Raw genomic sequence first — 12,624 nt, 5'->3', positions numbered from 1 at the left:
ATCGCCGGAGAAAAAGCTCGGCGTGGGGGGCCTACAGGGATGGCCGGTGCGGTGGCGGACCAGCGGTGGGGAGTGGTTTCGGGACGGCGTGGCGGCACGGGCCGGCCGCGGGCGGTGGGGAACGGCGGTTTGGCTGGTGGTGGCTGCCGGCTCAGGGGGTGGAGTTTGAAGATAAACTGTAGGACCTTGATTTCGTATCCAATGGCTGGAAAATCTAATGACCAGAAACGAAAAACTCAGTCGACTGACCTGTAGCCTCACCCCGCACGTACACATGCACGCACACAACACTCACACGAACACACGCACGCATGTAGGCATGCAACACTAACACGTACACATAACGAACACACGCATGCATGCAGGCGTGCAACACTGACACATACACATGCACTCACGAACAACGCACGTACGCACACATGCATGCAACACTGAAACGTACCCTTGCACGCACGCAACACTTGCACGCCTGCATGCACACAACACACGATGCAAGACACACGCTCAACCTATACGTGCATGCACCCTTTGTTAAGGACATGGATTGTTACGGGTATTAATCAATCTTATCTGTGATAAGCAGAACATTGATGTTTGTAGTGATCTTTATGAATCACAACATATCGAACAGGCTATCAACATAGTAGGCTTATCTACATGAAATAGATGATGTCATAGTCAATGAACAATCATCGGTTTATGACATGCCCGCTTCTGACCGCCTTGGCCCAACAAAAGTTCCTCTGCTGTGCGCTGCCTGTGTTGGGTCACTTACATGCATGCCATGTACCCAAAGAGCCCACACGTCAGTGGAAGAACGGCGCGGTGTCGTACATCAGAGTCGAGGGTGCCGCTCGCTGCAAGGCCGGCTGAACACGCCTCCTTGCCGCATTCAAACGTCTTCATGAAACCCGCCCGTGTGGAAGCTGAGAAACCCACTCTGGACACACGTCCGTTCATGACCGGGCCGACATTAAACGCAACGTTGTCCGAGCTCCTCCCGTCCACCATCTATTTAATCTCCTATTTAAACAAAGCCAAACATCGGCAGAGATCGCACACCTCCACCGCTCCCCTATCTCCTCCTTCACCAATTTGTCCACTCTTACAATGGCTTATGAAGAGTAGTTATCCTGCATCCAAGCCGGCTGGGTGGCTCGCCGAGCCTGCCGGATACAAGCTATGCAGCTCGCTGATCCACCTCCCTCCCCTCGCCCGATGGAGCCAGTTGTCACCCCCACCCGACGTGCGGTTCAGCAACTCGCCGCTCCAGGCCAGCTCTACAAGGAGCGGCGCACGGGCGTTGTTGCTGTCGTCCATGATGTCACCTCGTACCGCGCCCCCCATGTATGCGACCGCGTCTCCCGTTTCTGTGGCCGAGACTCCCATGCCGGTGGCCGCACCATGCAAGCAGCGACAGGAGCTGGGTGCATGGAGAGCGACGAGTTGGTGGCCAGCGCCTCCGTGTCCACCGCCATCATCAAGGAGACACTACAAGAAAATTGACATACTGTGACGAAAATCCTCATGACGATGGTGGACAACATCACTGGAATACCTAATGTGTGATGTTTCATAGGTGGCGTCACTGATAACCGTGAACCAATGACGATTAATGTCACAAAATTGCCTTGACCGTTGAGTGCTACGTGCTTGCCAATTGCTATGACAATTTGGTAATTTCCATGATGAATTATTAGTGTCATCGAATATTACGAGTATGTGACGCTCATCCTTTTTGTCATGTAAAGTCTAGCAGTGGGTCTCACCATAGTTGTTTCGTAGCTTATTGAATGGTACGACCCACGTGTGAGTGTTGACAACAGGATGTGCCTTGTTTCTTCTAAGGCAATTGGGCGATGTAGTCATTTTGTTCTATCCAATATAAATAGGTAGTGGCCGTGAAGAAAAGTTATACAGACGATCGTAAGGTGATGCATACGGCATTGCAATTGTTTGGTTCTATCTCAAAATAAAAATGTGGCTAGGAAAAAGAAGTTATTCTGTATCGTAGATAGGAATAGTAGGCCTAATTGTAGGATGATTGATTAGTGTGTTACTGTCCGATTAAAATTAAGTTGGGCATTGACCCCTTGACATCATGTCTACTTGTACATGCCACTGCAAACGATGGGTCATAATTACCGAACCCTTGACATCAGGTCTATTTGTGAGTTATATATTTTAATTATAATTTACTGTTTATTTTAAATCAAATGAATTATACGGAGTATATGATATTAAGTGGAAATTAAATTCTGAAAAAAATATCTTCACCTTTTTTTTGATAAATAAATAAAAAATCTCTCCACCTTAGAAACTCTTTTCACTCCAGCAAAAAATATTTTTCCTCCACGTATCTCAAGTTTTTCCAGCATCCACCTTGTTTCCCACCCGTCAAAGACCCAGCCAAATTTCCTGCTTCTATTTCACCCGCGAAGAGCCACGGGCCACCCCGTGTTTCTTCTTTAGATCAGATAGATCAGATTCAACCACCTCTGTTCTCCCCGACGAAAGCGGCGATCGGCGCCGCCAAGATTGGGGGAGGCCGCCCCGCCGGCCGAGTTCGGATCGACCGAATCAATCAGCCCTGCAAATAGCCTGCTCTCTTCTCCCCCAGATTACAACGATCGGCGACGGAAGATTGGAGGAGGCCGCCCCACCGGCCGGGCTCGGATTCACTGCATCAACCCGCCCCGGGAGCACCCGGGTCTCTTTCCCCCCGATTGCAACAACTGACCACGACTATCGGTATTTATCTCATCCCTCCCTCCTCATCCCGTCGGCCCTTAATGTTCAGTGATTAGGGTTCATGCATACTACTACTAATCATCCTGCCCTCCTCGTTAGTTAGGATGCCACAACCCGCTGTGGTGAAAAGGCCTGAACCTCCTCCTAGATTTCTTGCTTTCTTTCCCCAAATAAAAAATTCATAGGAAGGCCTCTTGTTTGTTGCAGGTCCTTAATCCTAACTCATGGGTTAGGTCCAACCTGATGCTGAGTTATCTCTGTTTGGAAATATTCTAAACCCTGTGCCTTTTCTATTCATCATAATTTGTTCAACATATAAATTATGTCATGGAGAACTTTAATTGACATCCTGTTGATAGGTATGTGCAAAACTGCAGTACTGAACATGGTTTTGCATTTGCTACAGCCAGCTATGCTAAAACGTACTGAACCTGAATATATGCTACTGCAATACAGTCGGCCGTTATTCAAAATTCAGTTAGCTCACATGCAGGACCTTAGTTGTGAGATTTCAGTCAACTATGCGGTGCAGTTGGCCATTATTCGAAATTCAGTTAACCATCTTATGTACCCTGCCATAATAACAAAACTAAATCCTCTTGATCTGTTGTACAATCCACGCATTCATATAGCTCGGTAATATGTGTTGACATTCATATATATAACACAGTGCATGCTAGTTTTCTAAGAAAGCTTCCAAAGCCTCATACAGTAATGTATTTGCCATATCAATTTTTTTAGAAGTGGTAAGTACATAGAAGCATGGATTCCAAGTTTGAGTATAAGGGAACATTTCAACTTCTTGTGAGCAGTGCTGCTTCTTTAGAACTGTTTTACACAATCTAATTTCTTTTTTTTCCTACAACCAATGAAAGCCAACTTTTATAACAGATAAACTGAGATGTTTATCTGTAAAAGCCTGCAATCTCATCTGAACCTAAGTGGCTACGTACATAAGATTCTTGTTAACTTTTATATGATATCAATTTTCCCGGCTTCATAAATTTCGGAGGCATTTGTTTTACTGGTCACCTAATTGCGTACATATCTGTACCTTTCCTTATCATGAGCATATGCACAGTAACAAAAGAAGAAAAAATCAGTGTGAAACATGTGTGTGTGTGTGTGTGTGTAAATATATAAGTTCTGCCATATAGTTGACCTCAGTGTCATTTGGATTGTCCTGACTGATTGTGACACTATGTTAATTGGCGCTTTCATTCAGCTACGCTCACAACCTCCATAACTTAGGTCTTGGCTGCGGATCGATGTACTTCAGCTTGGTTTTGGATGCTGATATAATATCATGTGCAGGTTCAGTTTAAATACTCATGCATAACCTGGGATTGTAGACGATATGCTCACTGACTATAGAGATATTCGAACCAAGGCAAGGTACATAGACATTATATTCATGAAATATGTTAATTGTCCAAGGTTCATATATTTCAATTATTTTTTCATGGGACACGATGGGTTACTTTATGCAAAAAGTTCACGTATGTTTTGTGTTTTCTATTTTTGCAAGACAAAAGTGCCATTTTATCATAATAGATGGGCGCCGCAATGCGCACCATCATGGTCTAGTTTATGTTACAAGCACTCCTCCATCCATATGCTTACTCTTGAGTCATAGTGCAAGCAAGAATAAACGCTTTTCATTAATTTTTCTTTAACAATTAGGTATCCTATCATTTTTATTTTAGATGAACTTTGAGATGGAAAAGGATGACAAGGTTCGGAATGATGTAGGCACAAAAGTAATCCAGAAGGGTGTTCGACAATAATGCTGCAACTAAAGAAGGATTACTTCAATGGTTATACTGCTGAGGAAGTGTTATCCAACAAGCCACCTAATAGTACTCACGAGAATTGGATCAAGCACCTTCCTTTCCAGCATGGGGTATGCATCAAGATACTGGAGGTCTGGGAGCTCTACTTCATCAGCACAGATCCGTGTTGTAGAAGAGATAGTGGAACAAAATCATAGAGAGGTAAGAGATGCAAATCATAGGTACTTATCTTGTTTCTCTTTGTGTTCTTGTTGTTTCTTTTGATAATGAACGTAAAAACTAATTTCTTTGTGAATAAGACAGTCGTCTTCAGTTCCTGTAACGGAAGTTGCACTACGAGTCCTTTGCTATCTATTTATGGTTTGATGCAAATCCAATCATCCAAAGTAACATAAGAAATGACAAATGTTTGTAATGAGAAATGCATGGTTGTTGTTGAGGAAACACAAAGGCATGAGAATAACATTGTAAGCATGGTTTCTAATCCTGAAATCTAGTATGCTTGCTTTTTAACAAAATGATATAGGATGGTAGAGTTTGAACTAAATAAATTATTGTCCTAGCATAGTTGCTTCTTGTAACCTAGGTTACTGACTTGATATCTCATATTGTTGATGATTGCTGCTTTTGAAGATTGGCAAATGAAATCTAGCTCTTAGTTATACATGTTTTTAAACCATTAGAAGTCACTCTTAGGTTTACCATTTCATTTGCCCATATGCATGCTTGCCTTGACATTTAGTAATGTACTTAGATTCATAGTTTGACAGATTGTAAGCTTCCTAGTGGTACTCTTATACCTTGTTAGCTTATGTGTTTTTGTCTCATTAAGATGCAACGTTGTTGATTTCCTCAATTATAGGCATCAAGAGGAGTTAGGTGCAAGACTTGAAGCACAAGATAGAGAATTTGAAGAAATGCACAGGGAGCATCAAGAAGAAGCGAAAGGAGACATATAACCTAATTGGTCTTCTCTTAAGGGCTCAAGCAACCCAACAGTCCCAACCCAAACCTGACGAGTCCCGGTCCAAACCTGGTGGTGCATGAAGGCCATACTTTTGTGATGGAAAGATAGTTGGAATCCCAAGACAATGCATGTGGTCCTTTAGTTATCTATAAATATTAGTTGTCTATTTAAAAGATGATTTGGCTAAGATGATTCAATATATAATATGATTTTCCTCCATTTAAATTTATAATGTGATTTGGCTCTTTACTTATTTATATAACGTGATGTGAATTAAATATTTACTCTCACTTGCATTTGCAATATAGTGGATTTGATAATTCATTGTGAATTTAATTTGATATGAAGTTAATATATTTTGATGGTGTCATCTTCATCAGTAATGAAAGAAGTGACGCTAATAGTGGGATAATATATATGCTCGGGTGTTGATCTGACATAAAGTCAGTGATGTTGCTTCGTCATTGAATATAATATAATATGGCATATTTTCTCCTAACACTGTGACATTACCTGACTGTCACAGAAATAGCCAGTTGTTGACGTTCCAGAAAACGTCACCGAAGGTCCCATTTTCGGTGACATTTCTTTGCGCGCGCCGTCACTAGGAGTAATCTGTGACGGGGATTCTGTGATGATGCTTGTGACGCTCATAATACGTCACTGAGGGGTAATTTGTGACATTATTAGCTATTCAATGACATTTTTTGGCTCGTCACGGTAGGCCACATCTCTTGTAGCTTAGACCCTTCTTCCCGCTCCTCTCCTTCCTCCTCTTCGCTGGAGTCGCCGGAGGACACGTTCACCGCCTCCAGGGCCGCCGGGTCCTCGGGAACCTCCGTGGGCACGAGCCCGTCCCCGTTAAAGACGGGCATGGAGTCCACCGCCTGCTTCCAATCATCTCGAAGGAACAGGGGTAGAGGGGCACCCTCCAGCCTCGCCACGTCTCCCCCGTCCAAAGATTGGAGGACCGAGGCCAGATCTTCGTCGGCCAAGACTGCGGGGCTCGAGCGGGGCCTCCAAAGCGGAAGCGAGTACTTACGAAGTGGGGCCACCTGGTGCTCCAGGAACTCCCTCAGGAGCGACGCACCGGTCAGCTTCGCCACCGCCATGCTGCCCGACCTCAGATCCGCGTCCATCTTCTCCAACACCAGCTTTGCGCGGGGGTCCACGAGTTCCGCGCGAGACCAATCATCAGAGCTCGTGGGATCCTCCGTGGGCAGAATCAGCCGAGGGTGGATGCGCCCAGCATCTACCATGACCCACTTGCTCCTGAAGCCCTCAATCCTCTTCTCGGGCTTCGAGATGGCGTTGGAGCCGCCATACGCGACAAAGCTCGCGCACGCGGAGACGGGACCAAGAGAGGGCCGGAGGGAGAAGTAGTGGCACAGCAAGGCCACTGAGGGCTGCACTCCGACGTGAGCCTCACAATAGTTGGCGAAGATCGCCAAAAGAAGAACAGAGTTGGGGTGGAGGTGCAGAGCTTGCAGGTTGTAATGGCGGAGGACAGAGAGGAAAAACTCAGAAAAAGGAGCCACCAGACCGGCAGCAATGGCGCTTGCGAAGTGTGGATAGAAGGTGCTCCCTTGGCCCTCGGGAAGAGTGGAGCCAGCCTTGAACACCTTTGCCCCGTCGATGCCTTGCGCCGCCACCATCCGGCGCACCCGGGCAAGGCTCATCTCCGACACGTTCGGCGAGTCCAAGGCGGGTGAGTACCAAGCTTCAGCCGGGGTCTGGCGAGGCGCCATGTCTTGCTAGGGCGCGCGGTCGAAGTAGATCTGAAGATTTTGGAGTCAGAAAGGAAGGGCGCAAGAAAGGGGATCTGGGCAATGACCGGAGGAAGCAAGGGGAGCAAAGCCTAGGCAGATGCCGCTCTTTTGTCGATTCATGCAGTTGCTAAGGCACCTACGTCCCATCAACCGCCACACGGCGCCCAAGGCCCCAGGCTGTGAGGGCCCGCAATGCTTCGCACTTGCCCCTTCGCTTCTCTGCTCAGCCATGTCCGGGCGCGCCTTGGGCCCAGGGGCTACTGTCGGCGTTCTGGGAACGGGGGTCCCCAGACTTGCCTGCGTGCGGCCTGCGGCCTGGCTCAAGGGGTGGCCCAGCACAACCTGTCTTCATCAGCACGAGCTCAAGACCCTCGAGAGGGGCCAAGCCTCGCGAGGTGGACGACAGGAAGCTTCCTCAAGCATGACCTCATCAGGCTGGCTCGCGAGGTGGCGGAGAGATCAAGGCAGGGTACCTCACGAGGTGCCCATGACGCAAGCCATGACGACCAAGGGCCCCAGGAGGGCGCCAGCCCGCGCAGTGTCCTTCTTTCCTCTTTGGTGCAAAGGAAGCAAGCGTAGGCGAGAGCATCAGGCAGAGGAAGCCATTTCAGTGCAACAAGAACAAGACCAGCAGAACAACAGGATGGAGGTCATCGTGGAGCCCAGGAAGGCGTCATCGTCAGTCTTTGCCAGGCGAGGACCAACTTTAGTCAGGATAAGTGTACTAGATGTTCCCCTTCAAAATGGTCAATTGTTGGCGCCCTTCCAGCTCAATATTTGGGGAGAGGCCCAGGGCCTTTGCCTATAAATAGGACTAGCCACCCACAAGGTAGGGGGATCGATCATTCTGGACGGAGCCAGACAGATCTAGAAGGAGAGAGGATCCAGAGATCAACTAGTAGAAAGAGCGACTGAACTCCCCCTAGCAGTTCATCGCACCAGCCAAGAACAGACCCTCAAGAGGCTGTTCTTCCTTGTATTGTTCATCATCAGCCCAAGAGGCAATCCACCACACCACACACTAGAGTAGGATATTACGCCACAATGGTGGCCTGAACCAGTATAAACCCTGTGTCTCTTGTGTTTTTCCTTTTGTAGCTTAGATCCTACCGAAGCGGCGAGGTGCAGGTGGGTAGAGGGTGAAATCTCCGCACGCACCCCAGTGTTCGAATCTAGAGGGTCTGCCGAAACCCGAAATCCAACACATGCACACGCACGACTTCCCATATCCCGCGCACCTGCCATTCACTCTGCATCGTGCATGCAACAAGCGTGGCGCAAAGGATGGGCGCGGTGGGACGCGTGGAGCGACGGTTCCCAAGCGAGGGCAGTAAACGAGTGGAGGCTCTGCGGTCGCAAAGAGATACGCAAGCCGCCTCTTTACTGTCCACTACGGCATGAAGCCAGCATGCTTCCGTCACGCGCGCGCATGACACCCACGTCGCACGTTCAATGTGGGTCATGGAGAAGCGCAGCGGACGGAACAGTTACCGCAGTAAAAATCCACCCCACCTGATCGTGCACCGTTTTGGGCCTGGCCCGACAACGTGCTGCACTTATGTGTGGCCCAGGACCGGGGGCTCCTGTCGGTGTACAAAAGTAGGGGCTTTGCTTTTGACCCCTTTACTTGTGCACAGGCAGTTAGAGCCACCTTCCACGGCCATGCATAACAGAGCAGGAGAGGGAGGCAAGAGAGAAGCCGAAGGCACAAGACGAAGAAAGTAACGACAAGGGCCAAGGCCATAAAGACAGAGTGGACGAAGCAAGTTTCCCTGGCAAGGACCCTTGCTGGGGGAGCCTCAGCAGCCCCGGCAAGACCCTTGCCGGGGCAGCTCGCCCCACACCAACAAAGTGAGCCACCTTCGAGCCCACCAATATTAAACAAATGCATTGGGACAGGGCTCGGGAGGCACCTCTGTGGTGGCATGTAGATCTTTGTGAAGACAAGGAATATTCAAAGTCAGATGAGGATTAAAAAGCAACGATCCCCAGCGGGTTTCTTGCCAAAGAAGCCCACGAGACCCCCGGCAAGGTCCTTGCCAGGGACGACGATGTGCCGTGGCAAGACCCTTGCCGGGCCCCCGGCAAGACCCTCGCCAAGGGCGCCAGTAGGGCCACCACAAGGCCCGCGCCAGCCAAGTCTCCGCCACCTTTCGCATGCAGCTGCCGACCCAACCAGCTGGGTAGGCACCTGCGTGGCAACATGCAGCCCTTCGTGGAGGCTCCACCATCGCGCCACCTCAGTTGCCTGCCTACCTACATGAAACCACATACATCGCTGGCCAGGGCGCGTGTCGAAGCAAGCAGGAGCGGCGACAGACGGGACGGGCCTCGTTCTCGTCCCTGATAAAGCTAAGGGACACCTAAGCCTCACATTAAATGCGCCTTATCCTGTAATGCCTGCGATAGGCTCACAACACTGTAGCATTTTCCACCTCATGTGTGCCACTGTGGTAGCCCCTTTCACCTATAAAAGGAGGCCCATGGCACACAGAAGAAGGATTCGGCTCTTTTGAACCTGGTAGCATCCAGAGCTAGTTCAAGAGCTCAAGAACACTAAATAAATCCACCAAAGCAGAATCATAGGGTTTTACGCATCTTTGCGACCCGAACCTGGGTAAATCCTCCTTGGTGTTGTCTGCTAGTCCCACTCTTCTCACGATCCCTCGCCCCACAACCGTAGTAGGGATTCTTGTGATCCCATAGGTGTCGTTTCCCACCGACACAGAGCAGACTGAAAAACATGAGTGCATGCTTGTTTAGTTGCATCATCTTTTGGATCCAACTTGAACCTCATCTGTTGAAAAAAGAATGTGAGTCTTATTAGGAGAAAGCTAGAAACTATGGGACAAAGCAAGACAATATTACTAATTGCTATGAATAACATTACTTACGGATAAATGGTCAAGGAAGGTGTTAAATTGGGTATTGTCTTTCTCATTCCTGTACTGGATCCACGTTGGGAGGATACGTGCATGACACCTAACGGCAACGACTGCCTCTGATACTAACTTGGTTGACTCTGTAGCATCATGTGGCCTTTTAAAACCTGCCTCAAAATGGATCTCCATTCTTCCTCCTTTAGATTTTGTTAATCTATCAAGCATTATCCCTGATGTCTGTTTCCGCTTGCACCGTGGTGCTAGTTCAACAACGAATATGGAAAGTGTTAGTGTACATCAAACTGTGAGAGTACATATAAAGGAGCATGCAACTCCAACTTGACTCAGTCAGGTAACATCTTGGTGTTGATGCTCATGAGGTTCATCTGATCTTGCCAAGTCCTGTTGTGTCAGCAATGCTTCAGAAGTAGTGTTAGGTGTGAAGGCAGCTTGGAAACTGGCCAGTTCCGGAGAAAATGAACGAGTAACTCATTCAGATACTAGTACAGTTGAAGCGGATGCTGCAGCTGGTGGAGCATGTGATACTGTGTTTGTAGATTTAGCCGGTGGACTTGGACCTTCTACTGCACTATAAGTACCAGCAGAATCTCGATGGCAGATCCTTTCCCGTTTCACCCGACGAGTAACACCACTCCCTACTATATTCTTTTCCTTGCTCTTTTTTGACTTTGCCATGTCAAGCCGTACCCACAACACAAAAGAATAAAATCGCTCTTCAGAACTCATTGATGCATGATACAGACTAGCAATACTTTGATGTAAGACAACATGTATTCTATTTCGTAGCTAGCAATTTGGAATGTATCCATGCAAGTGACAAATGTATAAAGTGCTTCACACTAACAACAAGGAGTGCACTAATTAATGTTTATATATGAATTGCAAAAGCAATCCATTGCCTGTATTTCAAACCGCTCTCACTTTATGGATCGATAATATGAAATAAACACATGCACATGCTAGAATTCAATAGAGTGTGGGTGTCCGATAGACCTATTTTTGTCCATACGCAATTTGCAAAATTCATGATCTCATCAAAAAATAATAATGCCATTTATATTTTAATTTAATGCGTAGAACCACCTTTTACACGTAGATGCACTATGCCTTGGCCCGTTCTCACAAACGCGCTACATATCTCTCCATCTAACGCATAAGTGCACACACTTTATATGCATCGACATTTCTCTTTCACACATGCTCACAATCTCTCCCGGGTTGTCGCGGTGTCTCACGCACATGCTCTCTCCCTCTCTCTATATATATAGCTCTTTCTGACTACTATGTACCACTCTTTTCATTAATCGCAGTTGGAAAACATTATTTCTCTCACATGCATATATACACACGCACGGTCTGTACTAGCCCTCTATACGCACATATATGTGCGTACGTGTCTCCCACACGCACATTATATTTGTCCTCTCTCGCACACATTTCCCCCGACCCCCCAGACACACCTCTCTCTTAGTAGTTGGCAGATATGATTCCATCATATCATTCGGTAGGATACCCGTGACTGTTAGGCTGGATAGTAATATGAGGTAAAGTTTTACCCTAGTTTGGACCTTTGGAGTTGAGGAAAAAGCCTACTCTTGGTACTGTATATTAGTGATAGGGTTGTGTACAAAGTACACATGAATACCAGGCATTGTGCATGTGTGTATACTATCGACGAACTAGCTCCCAAGCTTCTATAACATACTCGGGGCCTAGGGTTACAAATCATATATAGTCGGCTTATCATTAGTGGGGATAGGGTCCTCCACGACTCTGGTAGCTTCGTGTTGTAGGCCGAGTCCTCCACATGGGTCTTCGAATAATGCGTCTCAGACCAACCTATGTGGCACAGGATGGAACCGACCCATGAGTCCTAATGTTGACCCACCACAACTAGAAATGAGGTGCCCACCACACGACACACGCAATCGGCCACTAAGAAAATAAGCATATACAATAGTACAATGTTACACATGAAAGTTAATTACATGGTGCATCCAAAAATATTTGTTCTGCATTGTGAATTTTTATATATTCTCCTAAAATATTAGTCACGGGAAAGAGAAATGAATAGCATATCTCTCCTTGTCTCCACTGGACACCCCCTCTTTCTACACCACTTTCACATATGCACACAAACTATCTCTCGGTCCTCTAAAAGTATGCATGCCCACGACACATTCACGCGTGACGGTCACTGTATTTCAAAGCTAAAGCACTATACGGTCACTGGACTTTAGAATATGCTCACTACGGTCACCGTATATATTCTCGTGGTGATCATACGACTTCTAGCTCATGACATGTCTCCGTATTTTCTTGATGACACTGTCGGACTTTGCATTTGATGCGTTCTCCGTATTTTGTTGACGACACTTACAATCATTGTATTTGAAGCGAAAGCATGATATGGTGACTGGACTTCAGAATAAGCTCATCAC

At 47.2% G+C, this 12,624-nt stretch overlaps 1 long non-coding RNA gene across 1 annotated transcript; it reads left to right on the top strand.

Moving 5' to 3' along the window:
• The first annotated feature begins 2,399 nt into the window (after positions 1–2,399).
• On the top strand, positions 2,400–5,831 carry LOC123138280 (uncharacterized). Its single transcript, XR_006468966.1, has 4 exons — positions 2,400–2,751; positions 4,066–4,146; positions 4,504–4,745; positions 5,407–5,831. It is a non-coding gene; the product is annotated as an uncharacterized lncRNA (long non-coding RNA).
• The last annotated feature ends 6,793 nt before the right edge of the window (positions 5,832–12,624 follow it).

Source organism: Triticum aestivum, chromosome 6B, assembly GCF_018294505.1.
Source record: "Triticum aestivum cultivar Chinese Spring chromosome 6B, IWGSC CS RefSeq v2.1, whole genome shotgun sequence".
NCBI lineage: Eukaryota > Viridiplantae > Streptophyta > Magnoliopsida > Poales > Poaceae > Triticum > Triticum aestivum.
The sequence above is the reverse complement of the archived record's forward strand: the minus strand, read 5'-3'. Positions and strand labels throughout refer to the sequence as shown.